This window comes from Myotis myotis, unplaced genomic scaffold, assembly GCF_014108235.1.
Source record: "Myotis myotis isolate mMyoMyo1 unplaced genomic scaffold, mMyoMyo1.p scaffold_m19_p_3, whole genome shotgun sequence".
NCBI classification, from domain to species: domain Eukaryota; kingdom Metazoa; phylum Chordata; class Mammalia; order Chiroptera; family Vespertilionidae; genus Myotis; species Myotis myotis.
In genome coordinates this window covers 148,129,790-148,142,557 of record NW_023416335.1, presented here as the reverse complement: position 1 = coordinate 148,142,557, position 12,768 = coordinate 148,129,790, and positions in this window count along the sequence as shown.

Sequence of the window (12,768 nt, the reverse complement as noted above, 5' to 3'; positions counted from 1 at the left end):
TAGAACACACCTCAGAGAGGTCCTACCCAAGGGGCAAGGAAGCCAGGGTATTTGTCCTCCAAATCTCTTCCTCAATGAGGGCTATGCCCAGGGACATTGACCTCTTAATCCTTCCAACCTTCCCCGAAGAGAGAAGCCCTCAAACCAGGAATAGTAAGCTGCTACACTTCAATGCAGTGGGTGGGGACAGGAAGGGAGGTTGCTGAGAAGATAGGAGCAAGGCACTGGCAGTATCTGCTATGGTGAATTTTGTTAACATTCCCTTAACCATTCCTCAATAAATTTTCCCATTTTCATTACACCTTTTATTTCTTGGTAACAGTTACAGTCCACTGGTAACTTGCACCTGTCAGGACTTTCTGGATAACAAGCGATGGAAACCCCAGCTCCACTTTCACCCAAAGAGGAGTGTTTAATGGAAGGAACCTGAGATATTATCGGTAACAGAGGGAGAGCCTCCGGGACAGTTGGAACCAAGGACTCTGGTTGATGACAGGATTTGTCCCTGGCTCTCATCTCTGCTTCTCTTGGTGAGACCACTTCAATCTCGCCTACTAAAGAGAAAATTGTCTGTCAAGACATTCTTCCCAAGCTTCTCTTTTCACAGGTTTGTGTCCCCCAAAGATACGTAATTTTCTTTTTCAATTCCAGTTTGAAATCTTATACTAATTCATCAAATAACTTGTTCCTATGCTAGACATTATTCTAGACAGTAGGAATTAAAAAGAGAGAGAGACAAAACCCCTGCCCCTATGAATCTTATATTTTGCTGGAGGGGATTGAAAACACATAAATGAACACATGGTTACGTAATATAGTGCCAAACAGGGGTAATTGTTTGAAAAAGTAAAGTAGAAGAAGGGGATAATATTATTTTATTGTGGTAACATACACATACCACAAAACTTACCTTAACTGTTTTAAGTGTACAGTTCAGTAGTATTAGGTACATTCATATTGTTATGTAAACATCATCACCATCCATCTTCAGAGCTCTTTTATCTTGCAAAAGTGAAACTCTCTATCTAATAACAATAACTCCCCGTGACCCCTCCTTCTAGCCCCTAGCAACCACCATTCTACTTTCCTTTTCTTTTCTTTGATCTCCCCCCTTTTCCTCCACACCCCACCTTCAGTTAACCACCATTCTAATCTCGGTTGCTATGAGGTTCAGCTTCTTTTTTTTAATTTCACATATAAGTGAGATCATACAATATTTGTCTTTCTGTGTGTGGCTTATTTCACTGAAGATAATGTCCTCTAGGTTCATTCATGTTGTCACAAATGATAAGATTTCCTTTTTTAACGTGTTTTTATTGATTTTTAGAGAGAGAAGAAGGGAGAGGGATAGAGAGATAGAAACATCGATGAGAGAGACACATGGATCTGTTGCCTCCTGCACACCCCCTACTGGGGATCAAGCCAGCAACCTGGGCATGTGCCCTGACAGGGAATCGAACCAGGGACCTCTTGATTCATGGGTCGACGCTCAACCACTGAACCACACAGGCTTGGCTAGATTTTCTTTCTTAAGCTGAATAATATTCCATTATAGAGACAGAGATAGAGAGAGAGATAGAGATAGAGAGAGAGAGAGAGAGAGAGAGAGAGAGAGAGAGATGTATGTGTAGACAGGTATATACCGCATACCACATATCTCTTATTTAATGTCCTCTGGGTTCATCCATGCTGTCACAAATGGCCAGATTTCCTTTTTTTAAAGCTGAATAATATTTCATTATATTGATATAGACATTAGTGAAGAGAAATATATCACATATCTTCATACCACATTTTCCTTATCCATCATCCATTAATGGACACTTAAATTGTTTCAACATCTTGGCTACTTTGCATAACACTGCAGTGAGTGCGGGATAGCACTGTTTTAAGTAGGGGTTCAGAGAAGGCTTTTCTGAAGAAAGGACATTTGAGCAGAGGCCTGAATGAAGGGAGGGAGACATGGACGTGACCGGGAGGAGAGTGCTCCGGGCAGAGAGAATAGGAAACTAGAAAGATCCAAGATGGGAGCGCACAGCCAGAGTTGAGTTACAGCAAGAAGCTATTGAGACTGGCCCCAAGGAGCAGGGGATAAAGAGGCAGCCAGGGGCCAGATCATGCAGCCATGGAAAGAATTTGGATTTTATTCTAGGGGCAATGGGGTGGTCTCTGTTGGGTTTTGAGCAAGAGAGTAAAATGATCTGACCTGTTTTAATAGGATCATTGTGGCTGGAAAGAAAATTTAGGCTCCAATGAGGCCAGAGTGAAAACTGAAAGAACAGTTAAGAGGCTACTGCAGTCATACAGGAAAATCCAGTGAGGGACAAACCTGAATCCAGTGCCCACCTCACAAGCAATCAACTGTGGAGTCATATACAAAGGTGGTAGACAGTAAAGCCAGGTTATACAAAAGGAAAGAAGCATGGCAGACAAATAACAGGAGCCCTTCACACAGGTTGAATTTACAAATTACCTCACAAAAGGGGGTTATTAAGACATAGACATGGATATCCCCTTAATGCAGGGTCATATTTCAATACAGTATTAGGGTATAAATGAAATATGTTATTACACCTTCAAAATTTCTGGGTTTTGGACATAGGAATGTATCTTCTTAAAATAAAAAATTATAAAAATATTACTTTATGATAGTATTATTATCCTTTAGCTGTACATGCTAAAATTTAATTTAAAATTTTTTTAGTTTTATAACCTAGTACAATAGGGTGTCCCAAAAAATGTATACACACACTTTGAATAATTATAAAGGCAGTGTTAATTAAAATACATTTCATTTTCAAAATTGAGCTATCAGCAGTTAAAGTGTGTATACATTTTTGTATAAAAAAACACACCAAAACTAAACTAAAAACACTAAACTCAAAATTATTACTAGTTGTACTAGAAAAAAAATTTTAAATTTGAATTTTTTTATTTGCTATTAAATGGCATGACAAAAACCAAGGCTTGAAAAGCACCTTTGAAGGTAAACATACTTTTCTATAACATTTATCAAGCACGACAGAATTATTTATATACTTATCTGTATTATTCATCCTTCCAAGTTGATTTACTATAAAATTGTGTTCATTAGTTGGTAAAACTCTGATTTTCTTATTTTATGTACTAGCACTAAAGTGTTTTAAATGCCCATTTATAAGTCTTTTTTTTTGATTAATTAAATCTTTATTGTTCAGATTATTACAGTTGTTCCTCTTTTTTCCCTCATAACTCCCCTCCACCCAGTTCCCACCCAACGCTCCTCCTTCACTCCCCACTCACTGTCTTCATCCATAGGTGCACGATTTTTGTCCAGTCTCTTCCTGCATCCCCCTCACCCTTTTCCCCCCAAGAATAGTCAGTCCACTCCCTTTCTATGCCCCTGATTCTATTATAATCACCAGTTGATTAGGTTCATCAGATTATTCACTTGATTTTCAGATTCACTTGTTGATAGATGTGTATTTGCTGTTCATAATTTGCATCTTTACCTTTTTCTTCTTCTTCCTCTTCTTAAAGGATACCTTTCAGCATTTCATATAATACTGGTTTGGTGGTGATGAACTCCTTTAGCTTTTTCTTATCTGTGAAGCTCTTTATCTGGCCTTCACTTCTGAATGATAGCTTTGCTGGATAAAGTAATCTTGGTTGTAGGTTCTTGCTATTCATCACTTTGAATATTTCTTGCCACTCCCTTCTGGCCTGCAAAGTTTCTGTTGAGAAATCAGCTGACAGTCATATGGGTACTCCCTTGTAGGTAACTGACTTTCTTTCTCATGCTGCTTTTAAGAGTCTCTCTTTGTCTTTTGCACTTGGCATTTTAATTGTAATGTGTCTTGGTGTGGTCCTCTTTGGATTCCTTTTGTTAGGGGTTCTCTGCACTTCCTGGACTTCGAAGTCTATTTCTTTAACCAGGTAGGGGAAGTTTTCTGTCATTATTTCTTCAAATAGGTTTTCAATATCTTGCTCTCTCTCTTCTTCTGGCACCCCTATAATTCAGATGTTGGTACGCTTGAAGCTGTCCCAGAGGCTCCTTACACTATCTTCGTATTTTTGGATTCTTTCTTCATTTTGCTTTTCCGGTTGGGTGTTCTTTGCTTCTTCGTATTTCAAATCGTTTACTTGATTCTTGCGCTCCTCTGGTCTGCTATTGGGATTCAGTATAATATTTTTTATTTCAGTCAGTGTATGCTTAATTTCTAGTTGGTCCTTTATCACAACCTCGAGGGTCTCATTAGATTTCTTGTAGGTATCATTAAGTTTTTCGGCAGTTTCTAGAAAATTCTTGAAAAACCTTAAAAGTGTGGTTTTGAATTCTATATCCAGTAGTTTGCTTGCCTCCATTTCTGTCATTTGTGTCCTGTTTCTTTGTCTCAGCATTTTTTATGCTTCGCTGTGTTGATAGAGTGCCTTTCTGTGCTAAGTGTCACAATTACCTGAGGTAGACACTCTTGGTGCACCCCCTTGTGGGCTTTGTTCACAGTCTTGTTGTAGTTAAGCCTTGATTGTTGTAGTTATCACTGTGAGGAATTGACCTCCAGGCCAATTGGCTGTGAGAATCAGCTGTGTCTGCAGTGGGAGAACTTCTGTGCTGGAGACACCCCTCCGGGGCAAGACTTGCTTCAATGGGGCTTTGGTGCTCACTGAGTCTGCCCCCTGAGTGTGTCTTTTATGGTTCCATGGAGCTGCAAACTGGATTGTCCCACTCTGACCTCTGGGTACACTGGCTCCTGGATCTCTAGGGAGGTGCTAATTTAGCCTCTGCCAGAGGCTATCCAGCAAAAGTCTCCCTGCAGGGCTTGGGCAGGGCGGGTCCCACAGGGAGGGCCTAGCAGTTATGGCTGCTCTCAGAGGCTCAGCTTCTCAGTGTCTCAGCAATTGCTGCAAGCCCCTCCAAGAGAAAGCTGCCCTCGAGTTCTGACCAATGCCAGACAGTCCCGCTTCTCCCTTATGAGTCTGGGTCCCTAGAGACTCGCCTGGAACTGGAGCTCAGAGCCTGAGACTCCCTCCCGATTGAAAATGACAACCACGCCCTCAGCCGCCAGCCCGCTCCGCATGCGCCTCCGCACCTTAGTATTTTACTTCCGCACTGCGCCTCCTCTGAGTCTCGGTATGCTCTTCTCTTTCCTTCTAGTTGTGGAATTTCCACTCAGCCAGCCTTCCTGTGGTTCTGGATGATGTCCATTCCGTCTTTTAGTTGTATTTTTGAAGTGGTTGTTCGAGGCAGTAAACTGCGGTGTTTACCTATGCCACCATCTTGGTTTCTCCGAAATACCCACTTATAAGTCTTTTAATATCCACATTATCATTAACCTTTGAATAAAGTAACTGTTGTCTGAACTCCTCCATTCTCAGTTTTGCTACTTCTACATATCGATGGCCTCTCAATCTCCACTTCCAGCAGAGACCTTTCCAGAGCCTCTGACCCACCCATCCCACTGCTGCATAGACATCCCCCACTGGATGCTCTCTCTCCCTATATATAGACTCCTTAGTTTAGAAGCAAAAAATAAAAGTTCAGCCAAGGTTCAAGACCTCTCTCTCTCTCTCTCTCTCTCTCTCTCTCTCTCTCTCTCTCTCTCTCTCTCTCTTTTCCTTTCTCCCTCTGTCTGAATGTAGGCTACATGATTTCTCAACCCCACCTTTCTATGCGCATCTTTGCTTTATTCATTTCCTTCCTGCATATTTGCTTCTCCCCTTACAGGACAAAGGATCAAAGGATGGCCACCGTACAGCTCTCGAGTTTTTATTTGTCCAGTGGTTTCAGCCAGAGGCAGAAACTCAACTATCTCTGAATCATAAATCAGAATTTTTAACTGAACTAACTGATTCAACTGGATTGCCTGTTGTCAGCCTTTGAATGCAAAAACTACATCCATTCTGAGCTCGCTCTCCCTGTGATGCAATGAAGCCAGAAACTACATTTTCCAGAATCCTCTTCTCTGTATATTTCCTGGTTAGAGTGGGCCAATTAAGGCACGTGAACAAAATTTAGAAGGTAGAAGAGACAAGAGGCCAGTATGCTTTAGAAGTGGGCACACGGACAAGTAGGAGGTCCAAAGCAGCTCTGGGCAGCTTCCTGAGAATCTCCCATATCGGTATTGCAGACTGACATGTTCCATAGACACTTCCCAGACATTCTTGAGATACAGCTGCTTCAGGGTCAGTCTTAAAAACCACACAGCTCCATGCTGTAGGCTCACATTGTCTGGGGCAGCTGGCCTGACCACAGCTCCAACAATGATTGAATCAAATTCTAATCCCCTTCACTGGAACCATGTGAACATGAAATACCTAAAGCAGCTTCTATCCTTCGGTCCAAACCCTGACTGCTACACCTGAGAAAACCAACAAATATGGCTGCCAGATACAGGGTGGATCTCAAAGCGGACAATTGTGAGCAGGGAATATAAGCCCAAATGGATTTACTGCAATTGTCTGACAGTCACTTCATCTATAGTCTATCCACCCTGAGCCTCCTCCTCTTCTGTTCTCTTTCCGCGATGTTGGCATCACCTCTACATAAAAGCCTCCTATATGTAAGCAGTCTCTAAGTCTGCCAATTTTATCTCTTAATCTAATATTTTTAGCATCCTGCCCATCCTTTGGAAACAGCCTGTTGTCTTTCCTAAACCCCAACCACTGTCTAACCAACTTCTGGTTTCTGCTGGTAGTCCTCTCACCTCCACTGTTCAAACAGAGATTCTTTTCCCAACGGTAAAAATGATTATGGCATGCCTTTCCTCAAGTAAGAACTACTCCTCACTACAGGCTCTTTCATGTGGCACAGGAGACCATACGGGACTTCTGCCCACCTGTCTATCCTCAGCTCAGCTTTCTCTGACTCACATTTTAAGCTCCAGCATCACCTAATTGATTTCAGTTCCCAGTTCATTCTGAACTTCTGTCACCTGATAACTCCAACATTTTAAGACTCAGCTTGAGGGGGAAAACCAAGATGGCGGCATAGGTAAACACCGGAGTTTGCTGCCTCAAACAACCACTTCAAAAATACAACTAAAAGACGGAATGGACATCATCCAGAACCACAGGAAGGCTGGCTGAGTGGAAATTCCACAACTAGAAGGAAAGAGAAGAGCATACTGAGACTCAGAGGAGGCGCAGTGCGGAAGTAAAATACTAAGGTACAGAGGCACATGGAGCGGGCTGGTGGCTGAGGGCGTGGTTGTCATTTTCAATTGGAAGGGAGTCTCAGGCTCTGAGCTCCAGTTCCAGGCGAGTCTCTAGGGACCCAGACTCATAAGGGAGAAGCGGGACTGTCTGGCATCGCTCAGAACCCTAGGGCAGCTTTCTCTCCATGGGGCTTGCAGTGATTACTGGGACACTGAGAAGCAGAGCCTCTGAGGGCAAGACTGAGAGCAGACATAATTGCTAACCCTGCCCTGTTGATCCCATGGACCCACCCCGCCCAAGCCCTGCAGGGAGACTTTTGCTGGATAGCCTCAGGCAAAGGCTAGATTAGCACCTCCCTAGAGAGCCAGGAGCCAGGAAGCCCAGAGGTCAGAGTGGAACCATCCAGTTTGCAGCTCCATGGAACCATAAAAGACACACTCAGGGGGCAGACTCAGTGAGCACCAAAGCCCCATCGAAGCAAGTCTAGCCCCAGAGGGGTGTCTCCAGCACAGAAGTTCTCCCACTGCAGACACAGCTGATTCTCACAGCCAATTGGTCTGGAGGTCAATTCCTCACAGTGATAACTACAACAATCAAGGCTTAACTACAACAAGACTGTGAACAAAGCCCACAAGGGGGTGCACCAAGAGTGTCTACCTCAGGTAATTGTGACACTTAGCACAGAAAGGCACTCTATCAACACAGCGAAGCATAAAAAATGCTGAGACAAAGAAACAGGACATAAACGACAGAATTGGAGGAAAGCAAACTGCTGGATATAGAGTTCAAAACCACACTTTTAAGGTCTTTAAAGAACTGTCTAGAAGCCGTTGATAAATTTAATAAGGCCCTTGAAAAGACTGGTGAGACCGCCGATAAATGTAGTGAGATCTTCAAGAAGCCTGGTGAGACCGCCAATAAATGTAGTGAGATCCTCAAAAAGACTGGTGAAACCCTCGATGTTGTGATAAAGAACCAACTAGAAATTAAGCATACACTGACTGAAATAAAGAATATTATACAGACTCCCAACAGCAGACCAGAGGATTGCAAGAATCAAGTAAACGATTTGAAATATGAAGAAGCAAAGAACACCCAACCGGAAAAGCAAAATGAAGAAAGAATCCAAAAATACAAAGATAGTGTAAGGAGCCTCTGGGACAGCTTCAAGCGTACCAACATCTGAATTATAGGGGTGCCAGAAGAAGAGAGAGAGCAAGATATTGAAAACCTATTTGAAGAAATAATGACAGAAAACTTCCCCTACCTGGTTAAAGAAATAGACTTCGAAGTCCAGGAAGTGCAGAGAACCCCTAACAAAAGGAATCCAAAGAGGACCACACCAAGATACATTATAATTAAAATGCCAAGAGCAAAAGACAAAGAGAGAATCCTAAAAGCAGCAAGAGAAAGAAAATCAGTTACCTACAAGGGAGTACCCATATGACTGTCAGCTGATTTCTCAACAGAAACTTTGCAGGCCAGAAGGGAGTGGCAAGAAATATTCAAAGTGATGAATACCAAGAACCTACAACCAAGACTACTTTATCCAGCAAAGCTATCATTCAGAAGTGAAGGCCAGATAAAGAGCTTCACAGATAAGAAAAAGCTAAAGGAGTTCATCACCACCAAACTAGTATTATATGAAATGCTGAAAGGTATCCTTTAAGAAGAGGAAGAAGAAGAAAAAGGTAAAGATACAAATTATGAACAACAAATACACATCTATCAACAAGTGAATCTAAAAATCAAGTGAATAAATAATCTGATGAACAGTTTGAACTGGTGATTGTAATAGAATCAGGGACATAGAAAGGGAATGGACTGACTATTCTTGGAGGGGGAAAGGGGTATGGGGGATGTGGGAAGAGATTGGACAATAATGCACCTATGGATGAGGACAGTGGGTGGGGAGTGAGGGTGGAGGGTGGGGTGGAAACTGGGTGGAGGGGAGTTATGGTGGGAAAAAAGAGTAACTAATGTAATAATCTGAACAATAAAAATTTAATTAAAAAAATTTAATTAAAAAAAAAAGACAGCTTGAGTGTCACCATTTCTAGGAAGCTTTTATTGGTGCACACAAGTTGAATAAAATTCTCTTTCACTGTACTCTCTTGCTATATTGTGCATAATTTCATCATCTCATTTATCATAGTATATAGGGCATGGCAAAAATAGCTTTACAGTTGTTCCAATGAAAAATAATATAATAATTAATAAATAATAATGCAAGAAAAAACTCTTATGCTTCACACACAACTTTAAATCTACTTTTGCCTCACCCTTTTTATAATTTTGTATATATGTGTGCTTTCTCCACTAAGCTAGGAGACTCTTCAAGATAAGGAAGGGCTCCAGCTTGTTTGGCTCAATGGATAGAGCATCGGCTTCCAGACTCAAGAGTCCTGGGTTCAATTCTGGTCAAGGGCACATGCCCAGATTGCGGGCTCAATCCCCAGTGAAGGACATGCAGGAAGCAGCTGATCAATGATTCTCTCTCATCATTGATGTTTCTATCTCTCCCTCTCCCTTCCTCTCTGAAATATAGATGATAGATAGATAGATAGATTGATAGATAGATAGATAGATAGATAGATAGATAGATAGATAGATAGATATAGAGATAGATAAGGAAGGGTTTAATTGGTAAATATATTCATTCTTATTCCTTTTAGTTTACCAGTGTATTATTTTCCTTTGGAAGCCATAACAAATCACCACAAACTAGGTGGCTTAATGCAACAAAAATTTATTCCCTCCCAGTTCTGAAAGCTAGATGCCCAAAATCAAGTGTCAGCAGAACCGTGCTTTCTCAGAAGACTCTTTCTTGCCTCTTCTAGAGTTTGGTGGTTGCCAGCAATCCTTGGTGTTCCTTGGCTTTGGAAACATAACTCCAATCTTTCTGCCTCCTGCCTCCATCTTTCCACGACTGGCTTTCCTCTATGTGTGTCTGTGTTGAAATGTCGCTATTCTGATGAGGACACCAATCATTGGATTAAGACCTACTCTAATCCAGTATGACCTCATCTTAACTTGATCTTATCTGCAATGAACGTATTTTCAAATAAGGATTACATTTACAGGTTCTAGGTGGTTGTACACTTTGGAGAACGCTATTAAACCCACATTTTATAAAGTAGTGAAACATCTCCTAGGCTCTTGTTTGAGCCTAGGAACCTCTAACCATCATAATAATAAAAGGCCAAGAGGCATCACAACCAAAACAACCGAATGACCAGTCAACATGAGGTGCATGGAGCACCTCTCAGGCCCTCCCCTGCAGCCCACAGGCTCTGATCGCAGCAAGGCTGGCGGCTGGTGGGTGGGTGGGGAGGTGGGCGGGTGGGTGCAGCAAGGCGAGCGTGGCTGGGAGCACAGCTGCAAACGTGGAGGGGGCAGGGGGCAGGGCAGGGCTGCTAGGTCAGTGGGGAGGTGGGTAAGTGGGGGGGCCATGCAATATTGTGCGCTGAGCCTCTAGTAAATTATAATGATGAACATTGTCAAATTATTTACCATTCAAACTATATACCAGTTGCATGTCTTAATTCATTTAATCCTCTGACTATTCTATGAAGTAGATATTATTTTTATTTTGAATTTGAAGATGTTCAAATTGTCACAAAGAGTCAACATAGGGCAAATATCACCATTGCACAGAAATAAAAGAATAAAGATAATAGCAGGCCCCTTGTATTTTGATAACTTTAGAGGGAAAAGCTGCCATAGCCCTGGAGGGGACCTTGGGGCAGAGGAGGGTCATTGAGTGTAAGAGGGTCACATGCTGGAGCCAGTTCTGAGGAAGTGCTCCTGGGTCCAGGAGGCACCTGAGAGGTGGCCTGATTCAGAGACTGAAAGAACTGAGCATTAAAAGCATCAAGATTTGGAGGCGACTGAAATCACCTCCCTTGGAGCGTTTGGGTGCAAATTTTGCAAAGGTTTCCAACAATGACACCAGGTGGCAGCAGAGGAAATGACCATTGAGGGCCACTTCGTTGCACAACTACCTTTTTGGATTTATGAGCCCCCAAAGATTTGGTAAGGGGAAGTATGAAGAACCTGTAAGAAAGAAATGCTGAATTTCTTGCTATAAGGTGAGTAGAATTTAGAGTTCAATGCAACACCCAATAAATAGCATCCTTCCTTTCTTCCTGGTTCTGTACCAGTTGAAAAATAAGACAAACGATAGAACAAGTGGAAGAGCAAAATATTTTTTGCTGATATTAGTGAGTGTGGCTCAAATTCATGGGCAAGTGGGAATCCTAAGGCTGAACCTCAGAATTAGAGACTTCCCAGTGAACCTGTGGTAAAATCTCTCTAGAATGAAAACAAGTGACTGAAGGATATGATGACCACCAGAACACTGGCAGGTGACATAGTCTGATGATATATTTAAGCCAGAAGAAGCTATTGAATTTTAGTAAGAAGAGAGGGAACATGGTGTGGATATTTGTGATGAAATGCAAAAGGAGCATTTCAACTCCCTCTACCTCCAAACCCAGGGGTATAAGAGGGAGGGAGAGAAAACAGCCACATCTAGAGAGAGCTACAAGGAACCCAGGGCCCCAGGGAAGAGTTAGGTCAGTTATAGCAACAAGGTGATATTCAGGAAAAGTGTGACAGATGAAATGGATTTTGTTCGCAACTGACAGTGAGCTCAGATAACACAATGGGAAGGGTTCAAACGTTGGAGATGAGGCCAGAGAAAAGGAGATGCAGAGCCATGGAGACTGTGTCACCTGCCAGTACTCTGGTGGTCATCATATCCTCCCGTCACTTGTTTTCATTCTAGAGAGATTTTGCCACAGGTCCACTAGGAGGTCTCTAATTCTGAGGGTCAGTTTTAGGATTCCTACTTGCCATAGATTTGAACCACATTCACTAATATCGGCTCAATCAGCAAAATAATATTTTGCTCTTCTATTTGTTCTCTCTTTTGTCTTATTTTTCAGCTGGCACTGGAGATGAAAGCCTGAGCATGAGAGGTGACCTGGGAATCTAGGCTTCTTGTGGCATCTGCCTTAAACAGGCTTAAAGTGCACCATGGGATTATTCCTGGAGATCTCAAAGTCCAGGGTGGTGGGAAGGCTCTGAATGATGGGAATCCTACAAAGAACATGGAGATATGGGTTCCCTCTTCACTTCTGTTAATGGTTCTGCGGAAGTTGAGGGAGTGATGGTCTTATTTCCTAGAGGGACAAGAGTTCCAGGCCCTTTCTGGACCATCTGGGGAAGAGGGTGTCATATCTGTGTTAATATCTATAGATGGAGCCACAGAAAAAGGTCTTCAAGAAAGAGAAACACATAAGGACAGACACACAGGAAGGAAGGAGTGAATATGACACATGTGAGCAAGCCAGTGTTCCCGGAGCCAGTAGGAGATATTAGCACTATGAGGGAGCCTAGGAGTTTCTAAATTGAATTTCTTTACTTCAGTGAGGAGGAAACTGGGGTTCAGCAAAGCAGCATGAACCCATTGTAAGTAGGGTTCTAGGTAATATATCTTGGCAAGCTCTCCTCAAAAATAATTACCCATGCCCTAGCCAGTTTGGCTCAGTGGATAGAGCATTGGCCCATAGACTTAAGGGTCCTGGGTTTGATTCTGGTAAAGGGCATCTACCTCGGTTGAGGGCTCAA